At 37.6% G+C, this 18527-nt stretch overlaps 1 long non-coding RNA gene across 1 annotated transcript; it reads left to right on the forward strand.

Annotated features, from left to right (window-relative positions):
- Nucleotides 1–341: 341 nt before the first annotated feature.
- Nucleotides 342–1058, forward strand: LOC142236503 (uncharacterized). Its single transcript, XR_012722064.1, has 2 exons — nucleotides 342–758; nucleotides 828–1058. It is a non-coding gene; the product is annotated as an uncharacterized LOC142236503 (long non-coding RNA).
- Nucleotides 1059–18527: the final 17469 nt, after the last annotated feature.

The following is an 18527-nucleotide window of genomic DNA, read 5'->3' on the forward strand; positions in this document are numbered from 1 at the left end:
TCGTCATCTCATAACTAAGTTGTTTAAAATCGTCGTCAAATCGTCAGAGGCCAAATTTACCATCAAAAATCGTCAAAATGACGAAAAATCGTCAGAGTTGGCACCGCTGCTACCAACAAACACATATTCCTCTTTCTCTCTTATTGAAGTGTACCCAGAGTGATCACGTCGAGTATGTTACGAGAACAAAACTTCATAGAGTACTCCATGTACCACGTGCAGTTTCAGAAATACAAAAAACAGTTACTCTCCATAATATATGTTTTGGTTTGTTATAAAGAACGGCAAACGTTAAGGTAAGTGTGTGACATACATAAATATATGAAATATGTGATATACATACTAAAGGCCTGCACAAGACGTCTTATAAGACATATCAAGACATTTTTGTCTATTGAGGGTCATTGTTTACTCTCATTTGTTCCCGCAAATCATTGTATTTTTCCCTACACATGAACTATTATCTTGTGTGTACAAATACAAAAACTCACGCCAAACACTATTTACATATTCAGCATTTGCAAACTTACACACATCTCGCGTATTTGCAAGTTTTATATGATGTACCTATTGTATTTCCATCTCCACGCTAGTAAAATGTATAAAACCACCACCATTTGTTTGGAGTTGTGAGTAAGTGAGAGAAGGAGAAACTGAGAAGCAGAAGAGAGCAATATAATGTCAAGTAGGGATGCCATATCACAATAAAACAAATGTTTTTATAGCTGAAAGCAGGGAGATTGATGGTAATTGCGGTGGTAATCAAATTCCTAAATATTTTTTGGTTTAAACTGGTAATATTACTACTAATAACTGACTATTTTCAGACTATTGCACCAGCAACTAACAATGAAAATATAACGGTTCACATATGAATTCTCTCCATTAGTGTTACCGCCTATTTTGCCGCTGCATGTAAATATAAAACTCCAAAATCGCAATATTTTCAATAAGCATAGAAAAGACAACCATATTATGTTATTTGAATTTTGATATATAACATAGGTACCTTTATGTTTAAATAACTAATAAACCAACATTCGTTATTTTTAAATTAAGTTTCTTTGCATTTCGATTAATAACATTTAATTAAAGGAGGTGATTCAGAGTCGATCGGTATATATTTTATGGGGTCTAAAATCAATATTTCTGGTAGGCACATTTTTTGTTTTTGTTGTTATTATACCCTGACCACTATTTAGGGTATAAAAATGAATGTAATTGATCGAAACACAGTCAAAAAATACCACTTTTTCTTCCTACAAGTTGGCAACTCTGACTAACAAATGCACCACAAAAGCATAGCAAAGCAAAAAGATGAATCTCTAGGAATACTCGGTCGCTATGCTTCGTGTCCCGAGTATTTGATGTTGTTCTGTGTTATTTATTCATTATCGATGAATGTGTTTATGCATTTTGCCTTTGCAAAGAGAGTATTTGAGTTTGCGGGATCAGGGCAAATATTGGAAGTACGAGTATTTGTTGAAATAAATACACACTATGTTTAATTTGCTCAGAGCTTCTTCGGTTACAAATACTATTTGTACTCTCATTTATACTCTCATGTCTTGACTTTGGCCGTAAACACCATTTGGTATTTGCCTGCCAAATACATTTGTGCAGGCCTCTAATACATACATATCTATGATTCATAATAATGGAATGTTTTTCTTCGCACATAACTGAGAAATACTTGTGGTACCACGTGAAGTGAAGAGAACCCATGTTGTACTTTTTCTCAAGTACTTACATTTTTATTGTTCCTTTTTTTCGGAACACATATTGTTTCGGATAAGTACTTGGTAGTATTTGACAAGCAAGTGTTCTCTTCACTTCACTACTTGCGCTCTGAGAGAAAGACAGTGTATGTACTATATTCGACAGCGAATTGCATACATGTAGTAAAAAGTTATTCGATGCAGACCTCTAATATATACTTTATGGGGTCTTAGAACAATATTTCGATGTGTTACAAACGGAATGACAAAGTTAATATACCCCCATCCTATGGTGGAGGGTATAAAAAGATAAATTTTGTTCCCCGTGTAATAACTCCTCATGGAATTTTCTATGCAAAAATGCCTACTCCTACTAGCGAAAATGTCGTTAGGGCTGCATACCATATTACATAGATAATCTATCGGTATCAAACGCTGTTTGACAGTTCCAAATATTGAGAATACACGAAGAAAATTACAGAAAATTTACCTCCACTTTCAAATTTTCCACCAAAAAAAAAAGGAAATGTAAGATGGTTGGATTTCCCACTTACAAACAACACAAAACAAAATTAACCCTCTAATGCCCAATCCCGCCTTTAAGCGGGCCTCATTAAATAAGGAAGCTTTTATTAAAACACACCTAAAGACAATCAAAATGAATAAAATAAAAAAAAAACTTAGTTGAACATGTTCAAGAGCCTTTGCAGCATATACTGAATTTTACCGTATACATTTTTCTTGATTAGTGTTCTTGCTTTTGTGTCGTTAATATTGAATATTTAATCAGCTGACAAAAAAAATGGGACATTAGAGGGTTAAAATGCATTGGCAGAAAATTAATCTTTGGAACTGATGAATTTTCTTTTGGTGAGAGAAACGGATCATCTATTTATCGGGATCTAATGAGTTCTTCTGGCTTCAATATACTTACATCCTAAAAGTAGGCTACATAATTTGACTTCTTGTTTGTAATCGTGAAATCATTAAAATTTATAATCATTAAATATAATCGACAAGCCCCGTAAAGATTTGACACGCTAACAGTAAGCATAAATTAAATATAATCTCTTGTTTATATGCAACAAGTTAGAATGGATATTTTATATTTTTATATTTTTTAAAGTTCTGCTGAGTTTTGCTAAAACTGTCCTAATTTGTATTCCAATTTGTCTCATCTCATTTTCATCTCATTTATCATGGAAAATCCCATATAGAGGCGACGTAAGTCTATGTAAAAGAGACTTGTAACGTCCATATAACTTTTTTTTCTCATTGTCAAAAAAAGCGTAATATGGATGCACAGCTAAAGTAGAAACATTTTTTTGGAAACATGCTCATTTCTATTTACATAAATGATGCTTTACCATCGCATTGTCCACGTACGAAATTCAATTTTAGAGTCACACACACACAACAGCCGGACATTTGTATAGTGGCTGAAAATTTCCTATTTTGAAAAAAAAAAACAAGTAAGTAAAGTCTAAAGTCGGGCGGGGCCGACTATATTATACCCTTCACCATTATGTAGACCAAAATGTGTGTTACCATCTCAACTCGTTCAAATTTTTTGGGAGTTATTATGACAGTTTATATTCCCATATACAAATATTTATATCTTAATCGATTTGGAGAAAATTTTTTTGTTCTTCTACAAAATCTATAGAATTAAAATTTAAATCGACTAACGCCCAGGGACGAAACACAATGATAGTAAAAAAAAAAAATATGGGAAATATTTATGATTTATCGGGCGATACATATGTATTCGAGATATAGGACAATTTGAGTAATATTTAAAATTTTTGCTACTTAGCAGTGGCGATTTTATAAGGATAATGGTTGGATCTCGTCAAGATATATGGTCAATTGTGGGTTGTGAATATTATTTGGCCACTGTTCTGTGGAAAGTCTGGCATTACAGTATGTAGGATATGACTACGATATGGGGAAATCATCACAGAATTTTGCGTAACATATGGGTAATTGGCCATACCGGAATAACAAATAGGTTAAGGATTTATTTAAATCTGAACCAAATTAGATCACACTTGACGCACCTAAATAGCATTTAAATAAATTCTCTGTGGAAACTATCGAGTCAATTGGAGGAAATTCCCATTGAAAATGAGTCTCAAATATGACATTTTTTACAATATTTCCTCAACTCTGGAGTACATATAAAGGGTGATTCTTTTGAGGTTAGGATTTTCATGCATTAGTATTTGACAGATCACGTGGGATTTCAGACATGGTGTCAAAGAGAAAGATGCTCAGTATGCTTTGACATTTCATCATGAATAGACTTACTAACGAGCAACGCTTGCAAATCATTGAATTTTATTACCAAAATCAGTGTTCGGTTCGAAATGTGTTTCGCGCTTTACGTCCGATTTATGGTCTACATAATCGACCAAGTGAGCAAACAATTAATGCGATTGTGACCAAGTTTCGCACTCAGTTTACTTTATTGGACATTAAACCAACCACACGAATGCGTACAGTGCGTACAGAAGAGAATATTGCGTCTGTTTCTGAGAGTGTTGCTGAAGACCGTGAAATGTCGATTCGTCGCCGTTCGCAGCAATTGGGTTTGTGTTATTCGACCACATGGAAGATTTTACGCAAAGATCTTGGTGTAAAACCGTATAAAATACAGCTCGTGCAAGAACTGAAGCCGAACGATCTGCCACAACGTCGAATTTTCAGTGAATGGGCCCTAGAAAAGTTGGCAGAAAATCCGCTTTTTTATCGACAAATTTTGTTCAGCGATGAGGCTCATTTCTGGTTGAATGGCTACGTAAATAAGCAAAATTGCCGCATTTGGAGTGAAGAGCAACCAGAAGCCGTTCAAGAACTGCCCATGCATCCCGAAAAATGCACTGTTTGGTGTGGTTTGTACGCTGGTGGAATCATTGGACCGTATTTTTTCAAAGATGCTGTTGGACGCAACGTTACGGTGAATGGCGATCGCTATCGTTCGATGCTAACAAACTTTTTGTTGCCAAAAATGGAAGAACTGAACTTGGTTGACATGTGGTTTCAACAAGATGGCGCTACATGCCACACAGCTCGCGATTCTATGGCCATTTTGAGGGAAAACTTCGGAGAACAATTCATCTAAAGAAATGGACCGGTATGTTGGCCACCAAGATCATGCGATTTGACGCCTTTAGACTATTTTTTGTGGGGCTACGTCAAGTCTAAAGTCTACAGAAATAAGCCAGCAACTATTCCAGCTTTGGAAGACAACATTTCCGAAGAAATTCGGGCTATTCCGGCCGAAATGCTCGAAAAAGTTGCCCAAAATTGGACTTTCCGAATGGACCACCTAAGACGCAGCCGCGGTCAACATTTAAATGAAATTATCTTCAAAAAGTAAATGTCATGGACCAATCTAACGTTTCAAATAAAGAACCGATGAGATTTTGCAAATTGTATGCGTTTTTTTAAAAAAAAAAGTTATCAAGCTCTTAACAAATCACCCTTTATATGGGAGCTATATCTAAATCTGAATCGATTTTGACCAAATTTGACATGCATAGTTAGAATAATAATAATGCTATATCTGCAAAATTTTATGAAATGGGAGAATATCTTTGGCCTCCGTGGTCATATGAGTGTAAATCGGGCTATATCTAAATCCGAACCGATTTCAACCAAAATTTGACACACTTAACGATACAATCAAACAAACTCCTTGTGCAAAATTTAAAGCAAATCAGGGCAAAACTCTGGCTTTTGAGGCCATATAAGTGCAAATCGGACGAAAGATATATATGGGAGATATATCTAAATGTGAACCGATTTGGGTGATATTTTGCATATTTTACGAGAGCCCCAAAATATTTGGCTGCCTGAAATTTTAAGAAAATATCTTGATAAATACGTCAATTATGACCAGATCGGTGATAAATATATATGGCAGCTATATCTAAATCTGAACCGATTTTTTTTTTCAAAACCAATAGCGATTGTCTTTGAGCTAAAGTAAAACTCTGTGCCAAATTTGAGGACGGTCGGACTTAAACTGCGAGCTGTACGTTGCACACAAAATTACATATACAGACAGACGGACGGACAGACGGACATCGCTAAATCGACTCAGAATTTAATTCTAAGACGATCGGTATACTAAACGATGGGTCTTAGACTTTTCCTTCTTGGCGTTACATACAAATGCACAAACTTATTATATCCTGTACCACAGTAGTGGTGAAGGGTATAAAAAAGAGAATATCAGTACACCCGAGCACTGATATGGAAGACAAACGACCGGGTGTCCATGGTAGTGGATAAAAGAAAATACTCTAACGAACAGTAGATGCAGTACGGTTTCGCTTGACCGTTAGGATGAGTGGATCGGTTTTTGAAAATCGGCAAACCGGTTTCATTCGAATGCACCAACGGCGATTACAAACCCCTGTTTTTATAACAAACTATTTGGTACTGAAGTGCTCGGAGGATTGTTAACGTTGAGTGTCACTTACAATTAAAGGTCGTACACTAATTTGAAAAAGAAAGTGGGACACTGTTTTATAAAAAAACAAGTAAGGAAAGTCTAAAGACGGACGGGGCCGACTATATTATACCCTGCACCTCTTTGTAGATCTAAATTTTCGATACCATATCACATCCGTCAAATGTGTTGGGTGCTATATATAAAGGTATGTCCCAAATACTTACATTTAAATATCACTCGATCTGGACAGAATTTGATAGGCTTTTACAAAATCTATACACTCAAAATTTAAGTTGGCTAATGCACTAGGGTGGAACACAATTTTAGTAAAAACAAGTATATACGGCCGTAAGTTCGGCCAGGCCGAATCTTATGTACCCTCCACCATGGATTGCGTAGGAACTTCTACTAAAGGCTGTCATCCACAATCGAATTACTTGGGTTGCGATAACACTTGCCGATGGCAAGGTATCGTAAAACTTTTTAATACTGTCTTCTAAATTGTAAGTTAGTCCATAAGGTATATATATTAAACAAAAAAAGGCCGATTAAATACGTATATAATTCAGTTTGACAAAATTTTCTATAGAAATAAAATTTTGACAAAATTTTCTATAGAAATAAAAACTTGACAAAATTTTCTATACAAATAAAATGTTGACAAAATTTTCTATGGAAGTAAAATGTTGACAAAATATTCTATAGCAATAAAATTTTGACAAAATTTTCTATAGAAATAAAATGTTGACAAAATTTTCTATAGAAATAAAATGTTGACAAAATGTTCTATAGAAAAAATGGTGAGTGTCGGTCCATGGTTTGGTATAGCCCCCATATAAACCGACCTCCCGATTTGGGGTCTTGGGCTTATAGAAACCGTAGTTTTTATCCAATTTGCGCGAAATTGAAAATCTAGGGGTATTTTAGAACCATAGATAAGTGTACCAAAAATCGTGAGTATCGGTCCATGTTTTGGTATAGCCCCCGTATATACCAATCTCCAGATTTGACTTCTTGGGCTACTAGAATCCGTAGTTGTTATCCAATTTGCCCAAAATTGGAAATCTAAGGGTACTTTAGGGCCATAGAGAAGTGTGCCAAAAATCGTGAGTATCGGTCCATGTTTTGGTATAGCCCCCATATAGACCGATCTCCAGATTTGACTCCTTGGGCTTATAGAAACCGTAGTTTTTATCCAATTCTGCTGAAATTGAAAATCTAGAGGTATTTTAGGACCACAGAGAAGTGTGCCAAAAATCGTGAGTATCGGTCCATGTGTTCGTATAGCCCCCATATAGACCGATCTCCAGATTTGACTACTTGGGCTTCTAGAATCCCTAGTTTTTATCCAATTCTCCTGAAATTGGAAATGTAAGGGTACTTTAGGACCATAGAGAAGTGTGCCAAAAATCGTGAGTATCGGTCCATGTTTTGGTATAGCCCCCATATAGACCGATCACCAGATTTGACTTCTTGGGCTTCTAGAAACCGTAGTTTTTATCCAATTTGCCTGAAATTGAAAATCTAGGGGTATTTTGGGACCATACAGGAGTGTGCAAAAAATGGTGAGTATGGGTCCATGGTTTGGTATAGCCTCCATATAGACCGATCTCCAGATTTTACTTCTTGAGCTTTTAGAATCCGTAGTTTTTATCCAATTTGCCTGAAATTGGAATTGGAAATGGTATTGTAGGACCATAAAGAGGCGTTCCGAAAATAGTGAGTATCGGCCAATGTTTTAGTATAGCCCGATCTCCGGATTTTACTTTTTGATAATAATATTTGATTCATGGTGGTGGGTATTTAAGATTCGGCCCGGCCGAACTTACTGCTGTATATACTTGTTCAAGTTCAATTAGTATAAAATTCAGGAAAAATACTCAGTTAGGCTTTCGCTTTTCCAAATCCGAATTGCCGGGCCTCACGCTTGACACCTGCCATCAGATTTTGTACAGCCACCTTGTCCACCTTCTTCGCCGCAGAAAGCCAGTTTACCTTGAACTGCTGCTCGTCCTTAGCAGTTTTTTTGGTCTTCTTTAGGTTCCGCTTGACAATAGCCCAGTATTTCTCAATTGGGCGAAGCGCTGGCGTGTTCGGAGGGTTCTTGTCCTTGGGAACCACCTGAACGCGGCGTACCACTCCATGGCCTTTTTACCGTAATGGCAAGATGCCAAATCCGGCCAAAACAGTACGGAACAACCGTGTTTCTTCAGGAAAGGCAGCAGACGTTTATTCAAACACTCTTTCACGTAAATTTCTTGGTTGACAGTCCCGGAAGCTATGAAAATGGTGTTTTTCAAGCCACAGGTACAGATGGCTTGCCAAACCAGATATTTCTTTGCGAACTTTGACAGTTTTATGTGCTTGAAAATATCTGCTACCTTTCCCCTTCCTTTTGCCGTATAAAACTCCTGTCCCGGAAGCTGCTTGTAGTCGGCTTTGACGTAGGTTTCGTCGTCCATTACCACGCAGTAAAACTTCGTCAGCATCGTCGTGTACAGCCTCCGGGATCGCGCTTTGGCCGTCGTATTTTGTTTATCATCGCGATTTGGAGTCACTACCTTCTTGTAAGTCGACAGTCCGGCTCGTTTTTTGGCTCGATGCACGGTTGTAGACGATACACCCAGCTTATTTGCGGCATCTCGGGGAGAGAGGTTAGGGTTTCGCTTGAAACTGCCGGCAACTCTCTTTGTCGTCTCAGCGGCTTCCGGTTTTCGATTTCCCCCCGATCCAGACTTCCTGGCTGTCGACAAACGTTCCCCAAACACTTTAATTAACTTTGTAACGGTTGATTTGGCAAATTTTAGCGATTTTGCCAGCTTTGCGTGCGAGTAGCTCGGATTTTCGCGATGCGCGAGCAAAATTTTGATACGCTGCTCTTCTTGCTTGGACGGCATTTAGACAACTGAAGAGTGAATTCCAAAATCAAAATAGGAGCAACATTCTACACACACACACACCTTCAAAATGAGGGGTGTTCAGGTTTTTTAAATGCAAAATTGAAAGAAATACGTCAAGTTTATAGTGACCAAATTTTGACCGTATCACCCTTTATTCTGCAAGTTTTTCGTGACTCATAAAATATTCGGATGTACGGAATTTGAGGAAGATCGGTTGATATACACGCCAATTATGACCAGATCGGTGAAAAATATATATGGCAGATATATCTAAATCTGAACCGATTTTTTCCAAAATCAATAGCGATCGTCTTTGAGCCGACCCTATATTAAATTTTAGGACAATCGGACTAAACCTGCGAGCTGTACTTTGAACACAAAAATACACCAACAGACAGACAGACGTCGCTAAATCGACTCAGAATTTAATTCTAAGCCGATCCATATACTAAAAGGTTGGTCTATGATTACTCCTTCTTGGCGTTACATACAAATGCACAAACTTATTATACCCTGTACCACAGTAGTGGTGAAGGGTATAAAAATACGAATTAAACGAATTTTATAAGTTTTATAAAGCCGCATTTTTATTCCTATTAGATTTAAATAAACCCAATAATCTCCATTTTATCGAAAATGAACCCTAGATAGTAACAGTTCACGGGAGAACACGGTTTACCTAATACCGAAAATTTTCTTTGCATATTTTTAGGCGACACATTGGCCGCTTGATAACTCTTTTGTTTGAGAAGGAAAATCTATAATTTTAAAGGAATACAGAATCAAATTTTAAAAAAACTTTGTCCTAAAAATGATTTGATTAAAAAGTGCCAAAAAAATGCCACAAAAATGTAAAAAAAAATCTTTTAGTGGGACAATGATGCCATAGTTTAAAAAAAATGCAAATTTTGTAACGAGCCAATTGCTCTTTCACATTTTTCCCTTTAGTACAACTGTATCTACTTGCGTGCTCTGCATCACTGTACGTATACGTATTGCTAGCATTACTTGTGTAAAGGGCGAGTGATACTGAAGGGAAGTTACTTCCACAACTCAACGTTAATAACTTATACGTTGAGAATTCTCATTTGGTTGCGGTCACTACCTACTTAAGAATGCGGACGAAGGCATGAATCAACCTAAGCTTAACGAGTGGTAAAGGCTGTGGCACCGACTCAGCCGAACTTCCGATAGCAGCACCCGATTAATCTTAACGCGATTCGTTCGCATCCCGACTATACATAACGCGATTCGTTCGCATCCTACCGTTGTAGTTAACCACCACTCCCCACCGCCTCCTCCCATACCATCCAGGCTATACTAGCACCCTCCTAACGCGGTTCAATCGCTTACGCGATTCGTTCGCTTAGGGAGTTCGGCTGCTTACGGGGCTCGTCCGCTTACGCGATTCGTTCGCATCCTACCGTTGTAGTTAACCACCACTCCCCACCGCCTCCTCCCATACCCACCAGGCTATACTAGCACCCTCCTAACGGGGTTCGTCCGCTTACGCGATTCGTTCGCTTAGGGAGTTCGGCTGCTTACGGGGTTCGTCCGCTTACGCGATTCGTTCGTTTACGTAGTTCGGCTGCTTACGTGTTTCGTCCGCTTACACGATTCGTTCGCTCAAGTGCTAGTATAGCCCAGTGTTGCCAGGTTGGGAGTTTCCCCCCTCCCCCAAATGTAGGATTTTTTACACGTTTAGGGGGAGTTTTAGGGGTAACATTTTGGGGGTAAAAGAATATTTTAGACCTTATAAAGTGGAGGAATTTTCAACAAAATTTGGAACAATTCTGGTATGAAGTTTGAAAACAACAAAAAATGAGGGAAATCAGCCCATGTTCTTAAATACAAGCAAGTATGCTTGTATCTGTTTTTAACGCATCTGTTGAAGGGTCATTTTTAAAATTTGATACAATTAAAAACAAATTAAGAAATGGTATTGTAACATTAAATTATTGATCTCATAATTTCACGCCTACAATTTTGGCGAATAATGTATATATTTACTGAACTTTAATTTTTGTCTATTAGTAGGTCGATAACCTTAGTTGTTAGTACCTTTATTTTTTTATATTTATCTTTATAATTTATTATGATTTTAAATAAACTAATAATAATTTTTTATATTGATATACATTTTGTATTATTATATCCATAGAAAAATTACTTTCCTCACGAACGAAATTTTAGACAAATAAACCCGAATTTGTGAAAAGTGGTAGAATTTTATTATTTAATTATGTTATCTACTGATTTTTATTTACTTCAAAAGAAATTTTGTTCCTCAGAAAAAAAATCTTTCAGTATATATATTTGTGTTAAATTTAATTTGTAAAGTGTATCAATGCAGGATTTTTTAACGAAATTTGGGACACCTTTTTGAACTATTTAATTCTTAAATGTGTTGGGGGTTTTTGAAAAAAGATTTTGGGGGAAGAATCAAAAATCACCTGGCAACACTGGTATAGCCGAACACTCTCGTGTTCCTCTTCTGTTTACAGAAACCGACACAACACCATCACGAGCACCAGTTGGCCCGCCACCATCACTACCCCCGTATACGAACACTATCGGCCCAATACCATCATCATCCCGGGTCACGAACACCAGTTGGCCCGACACCATCGGTACCCCCGTACACGAACACCGTCGCCCGACACCGTCAGCATCGTCACCAGTATACTTCGTACCGTTTCAACATTACACCATTTCAACATTGCACCGTCTCATCATCGTAACCACTTAACATCGCATCATTACCGACTCCATTAGCATCGCACCGTTTCATCATCGCCACCAGCTAGCATTGCGTCAGCATCGCAAAAGTCTTCATCACCGTCTAGCTCAGCACCGCCCACAGCTCCACCAAAACTTCACCAGTCGTCGCTGCCCATTCAGTCCACCAGCCCACTCATTGCTGAGTCTTATTGGGATGTTCTAATGGACTGTCACTGGAATAAATCTATCTGCTCTCAGATGAGCGGTTTATAAATGATATCAGGATTTCGGGATTAGAGAACAAAACACACATATTAATAATCGAAAATAGTTTTACTGTTTTATTACCCAATTTACAGTTGCGCACGTTTTTGAACCCATTGTTGAAGCATTTTTGCCACTCTGAGGTATCTCCAAAACAAGCATTCTGAACGCATCAACTGTTTCTTCAGATCTCTCATTTTATTTTTTTACGTACGTGAATAAAAATAGTTATTCCGTACCAAGTCATGACTATACGATGTTTTGAGTGCTCATTATTGAGTTCTTTGAGCCGATATGTGAGAGCTCGCGTTGTCGTGTTGAAGAGTGATTCGTCTTCGGCGGATGGGTTTCCTGATTGGATTGGAAGACAACTGGCAAACAAATGGTTGTGTACCGCTCAGAGTTGATTGTTCTGCGTTGTTCTAGTGGTACGATTGCGACATATCCAGTTCATCGGCAACCATTTGCAAGGAAGTGCTTCACGCGCGAGCTGTTGTTTACTTTCGGTCTTATACACGTGCATTCGCAATTCGTTGCCTATCACCATGTTACAGACGTTTTTCGACGCACTGCGAACGTATTTTTTTTTAGCATTTCTTTCCGTCAATCGACACAAGTTTTTTTTATACCCTCCACCATAGGATGGGGGGTATATTAACTTTGTCATTCCGTTTGTAACACATCGAAATATTGATTTAAGACCCCATAAAGTACATATATTCTGGGTCGTGGTGAAATTCTGAGTCGATCTGAGCATGTCCGTCCGTCCGTCTGTTGAAATCACGCTAACTTCCGAACGAAACAAGCTATCGACTTGAAACTTGGCAAAAGTAGTTGTTATTGATGTAGGTCGGATGGTATTGCAAATGTGCCATATCGGTCCACTTTCATCCGATCCGGCTGAAATTTGGTACATGATGTTAGCATATGGTCTCTAATGACCATGCAAAAATTGGTCCATATCGGTCCAGAATTATATATAGCCCCCATATAAAACTATCACCAGATTTGGCTTGCGGAGCCTCTAAGAGAAGCACATTTCATCCGATCCGGCTGAAATTTGGTACATGATGTTAGTATATGGTCTCTAATGACCATGCAAAAATTGGTCCACATCGGTCCATAATTATATATAGCCCCTATATAAACCGATCCCCCGATTTGGCTTGCAGAGCCTCTAAGAGAATCAAATTTCATCCGATCCGGCTGAAATTTGGTACATGATGTTAGTATATTGTCTTTAATGGCCATGCAAAAATTGGTCCATTTCGGTCCATAATTATATATAGCCCCCATATAAACCGATCCCCAGATATGATCTCCGGAGCACCTTGGAAGAGCTAAATTCTTCCCATTCGGTTGAAATTTGGTACATGACCATGCAAAAATTGGTCCATGTCGGTCCATAATTATATATAGCCCCTATATAAACCGATCTCCAGATTTGACCTCCGGAGCTTCTTGGAAGACGAAAATTCATCTGAGTCAGTTGAAATTTGGTACGTGATGTTAATATATGGCCTCAAACACCCATGCAAAAATTGGTCGATATCGGTAAATAATTATATATAGGCCCCATATAAACCGATCCCCAGATTTGACCTCCGGACCACCTTGGAAGAGCAAAATTCTTCCCATTCGGTTGAAATTTGGTACGTGATGTTAGTATATGGTATCCAACAACCATGCAGGAATTGGTTCCTATCAGTCCATAATTATATATAGCTCCCATATAAACCGATCGCCAGATTTGACCTCCGGTACCTTTTGGAGAAGCAAAAGTCATCCGATCTGGTTGAAATTTGGTACGTGGTGGTAGTATATGTTATTTAACTACCATGCCAAAAGTGGTCCATATCAGTCCATAATCATTTATAGCCCCCATATAAACCGATCCCGAGATTTGGTTTTGGAGCCTCTTGGAGGAGTAAATTTCATCCGAGTGAGTTGAAATTTGTGGATGACAGTCTTTCGTAGAAGTTTCTACGCAATCCATGGTGGAGGGTACATAAGATTCGGCCTGGCCGAACGTACGGCCGTATATACTTGTTTTTTTTTTTTTTTTTTGGGCGATTAGCAAATTGTAGATGATCCTATGTAAACAAATTTGACCGTCAAACGCTCATGCAATATTGGATGTATGCTGCTCCCACTACTGCCTAAGGTTGTCCGAATCTCCGATAGGTCTCCAGACGATCTTACAATATCAGTTGGCGCACAGCATCAATAGACAACAATTTTGAATGACCTTCACGAAATTCGTCTTGGAGAGAACTGAGATCTCGGATGAATTCGCCATACCATCGTACTGTTTTTGAGTTAATCCACATCGGAGGTTGTAAAAAAATAATCCCACGGAAATTTTCAAAATTTAATTCCATTTTTTGAGAGACATGAATCTTTTAAGTTGCTGTAAACAACACAAATATGGGAGCCACGGGAACCACCGTGGTGCAATGGTTAGCATGCCCGCCTTGCATACACAAGGTCGTGGGTTCGATTCCTGCTTCGACCGAACACCGAAAAGTTTTGCAGCGGTGGATTATCCCACCTCAGTAAAGGGTGATATGGTCAAAATTTGGTCAATATAAACTTGACGTATTTCTTTCAATTTTGCATTTAAAAAACCTGAACACCCCTCATTTTGAAGGTGTGTGTGTGTTTAGAATGTTGCTCCTATTTCGATTTTGGAATTCACTCTTCAGTTGTCAAAATGCCGTCCAAGCAAGAAGAGCAGCGTGTCAAAATTTTGATCGCGCATCGCGAAAATCCGAGCTACTCGCACGCAAAGCTGGCAAAATCGCTAAAATTTGCCAAATCAACAGTTACAAATGTAATTAAAGTGTTTGGAAAACGTTTGTCGACAGCCAGGAAGTCTGGATCGGGGGGAAATCGAAAACCGAAAGCCGCTGAAACGACAAAGAGAGTTTCCGGTAGTTTCAAGCGAAACCCTAACCTCTCTCTCCGAGATGCCGCAAATAAGCTGGGTGTATCGTCTACAACCGTGCATCGAGCCAAAAAACGAGCCGGACTATCGACATACAAGAAGGTAGTGACTCCAAATCGCAATGATAAACAAAATATGACGGCCAAAGCGCGATCCCGGAGGCTGTACACGACGATGCTGACGAAGTTTGACTGCGTGGTAATGGACGACGAAACCTACGTCAAAGCCGACTACAAGCAGCTTCCGGGACAGGAGTTTTATACGGCAAAAGGAAGGAGAAAGGTAGCAGATATTTTCAAACACATAAAATTGTCAAAGTTCGCAAAGAAATATCTGGTTTGGCAAGCCATCTGTACCTGTGGCTTGAAAAGCAGCATTTTCATAGCTTTCGGGACTATCAACCAATAAATTTACGTGAAAGAGTGTTTGAATAAACGTCTGCAGCCTTTCATGATGAAACACGGTTGTTCCGTACTGTTTTGGCCGGATTTGGCATCTTGCCATTACGGTAAAAAGGCCATGGAGTGGTACGCCGCCAACAACGTGCAGGTGGCTCCCAAGGACAAGAACCCTCCCAACACGCCAGTGCTCCGCCCAATTGAGAAATATTGGGCTATTGTCAAGCGGAACCTAAAGAAGACCAAAAAAACTGCTAAGGACGAGCAGCAGTTCAAGGCAAACTGGCTTTCTGCGGCGAAGAAGGTGGACAAGGTGGCTGTACAAAATCTGATGGCAGGTGTCATGCGTGAGGCCCGGCAATTCGGATTTGGAAAAGCAAAAGCCTAACTGAATATTTTTCCTGAATTTTTTACTAATTGAACTTGAAAAAGAAATTTAATTTGATTTTTTAAATAAACGATTTCACCGATTTACACGCGTTTTCCCTTGACCAAATTTTGACCGTATCACCCTTTAAGGCTGGTGACATTTCTGAGGGCTTCAAAGCATCTCTAAGTGGTTTCACTGTAATGTGGAACGCCGTTCGGACTCGGCGATAAAAAGGAGGTCCCTTGTCATTGAGCTTAACATGGAATCGGGCAGCACTCAGTGATAAGAGAGAAGTTCACCAATGTGGTATCACAATGGACTGAATAGTCTAAGTGAGCCTGATACATCGGGCTGCCACCAAACCTAGCCTAACACAAATATGGCTCGTATGTCAAAACGTTCTGAGTACGTACACGCTCACAAAAAATCGCTTCTGTAACATATACTCCCAAACATATTTTGCTTCAAGCATATACATTTTTGGGTATTGCCCAAACATTTATATGTTTGATCTCTTCCAATATATAATATGTTTGAAAGCATATTGGTCTAAACAATATATGTTTGGGTAGTGTAAGTTCCAAACATTTTGTATTTTTGCATCCAAATTCAATAATGTTGTCTTCCAAAAAACAATATGTTATTATGTGAACATATAATATGTTTGGAAGCATTTTGCACCCAAAAATATTATATGCTTAAAAAAATTCTCCCAAACAATATTGTGCTCAAAATTTTATTTATTTATTTATATATTTACAATCATAATGAATTATGAAAATAAACAGGTAATATAGGTGCTAACAACATAGGTTTTCGACCTGAATGCTCAAAATTTTGTTTCTGCCCAATTGTATATTCCCCAACATCTTTCTCACTTCCACGAGATTTTCTTAGCACCTTTTTCTGTAATACAAACATTGTAGAAGAAATTATTCAATTTTATGATTTTTTTATTTTAATTTTACCTTTTGCCGGACGGGGATTCGAACAGCGGACCACACAGTTTGTAAGGATCAAAGAAGTAGCTGATCAATTGCCCAAAGAAAAATAAAATGTTAATTTTGTAATAACAAGCCACAACCACCAACTTAATTCAATATCGCTTCCTGTTAAATAGCGCTCCAAGCTACTAAACACATATATGTTTATAGGCTATTTCTAAATTAATATATGTTTGCATCCAAGCATATTATACTTACAAACATTTTATGTCCCAAACATAATATGTTCTAACATATTAACATATATGTCCCAAACATGTTATGCTAGTTTATGAACATTATATGCTTGCGCTCAAAAATATTGTGTTTAAAAATTTGTGTTCCAAACATATAATGTTTATAGCCAAACATATGAAAAACAGTCTTTTTCATCCGTGCACTGTTAGAAAAATATGTTTTTCATATGTTTCGATATAAACAAAATGTGTTTCGGGCACAATTTTTAAACACAATATATTTAAGTGCAAACATGTAATGTTCTCAAACTAACACTAAATGTTTGGAACACATATGTTAATATGTTAGAATATATTATGTTTGGGGCATGCATGTTTCATAAAAATTATATGTGTGAATGTAAACATATATAAATTTACAAATTTCGAGTAAACATATATATGTTGTGATATTTTATTCAGAGAGCGACAGAGAGAGAGAGTATAGAGAAAGAAATAGAGATAAAAACCGGGAGGGTTGACGAAAGATATCAAATTAACACAGCGAGAGAATCGAAAGAGAGCAATTTCTGTGAAACCGCTTATTTGTTGTTTCGGAAACTGCTTTATGATAAGGCCAAAAATTTTATATGCTTAAGTCTAAATATTATTTAATTTAAGTCTAAATATTATTTAATTTGTGTATATTATAAAATTATTTATGTATGTTTATACTCGACCCCACGTTCTTCCTTTGTTAGAGTTTTTGAATTCCTTCCAAAATTTCAAACTTTTATACCAAAACCAGTTTTTTATTACAAAATTGTTATTTTTGCAATAAAAAAATAATATTTTATCCAAAAGCTCAGTCCATTTCGTTTATATCAAGCACTGTTTCTGACTGTAAATCTTTAATAACCCACATTTCGAAGTTTCATTATAAAAATTTAATATAGTATAAATATAAATGCGTAAATTAAAAAAAAAAAAAAAAAAAAAAAAAAACAATTGGTGTTTGGTCGGAGCAGGGATTGAACCCACGACCCTTTGCATGTACGGCAGACATGCTAACCACTGCTCCACGTTGCCAACACATGTATGTTTCTGTTAAATAATGTTATGTTTGCATGGGCTCGTGGGCGCTGCAAACTATGCTATATAAATGTAACTTATAACGATAATTGTCTTCTGGTGACTATAACAGCCACGTAGCTCAGTGGTAGTGTGTTGGCTTACAAATTGTATGGTCCTCGGTTCGATTCTCCGTCCAGGCGAAAGGTAAAATTTAAAAAAATTATAAAATTGAATAATTTCTTCAACATTATTTGTATTACAGAAAAAGGTGCCAAGAACTAAAAAATTTCGTGGAAGTGAAAATTATGTTAGGGAATGAGCACAATCTTCTTTGGGGAAAATTCTTCCAAGCATATAATATTTTTGGCTCAAAATGCTTCCAAAAATAGAATATGTTCCCATAAAACAAACATATTAATGTTTCGGCAGTATCTAATAATATATGTGCTTCCTGCAAAATATGTTTGGAACATATGTCAGAGAGGCGATTTTTTTTGAGGGTGTGTATAAACTC

This window comes from Haematobia irritans, chromosome 4, assembly GCF_050003625.1.
Source record: "Haematobia irritans isolate KBUSLIRL chromosome 4, ASM5000362v1, whole genome shotgun sequence".
Lineage (NCBI taxonomy): Eukaryota > Metazoa > Arthropoda > Insecta > Diptera > Muscidae > Haematobia > Haematobia irritans.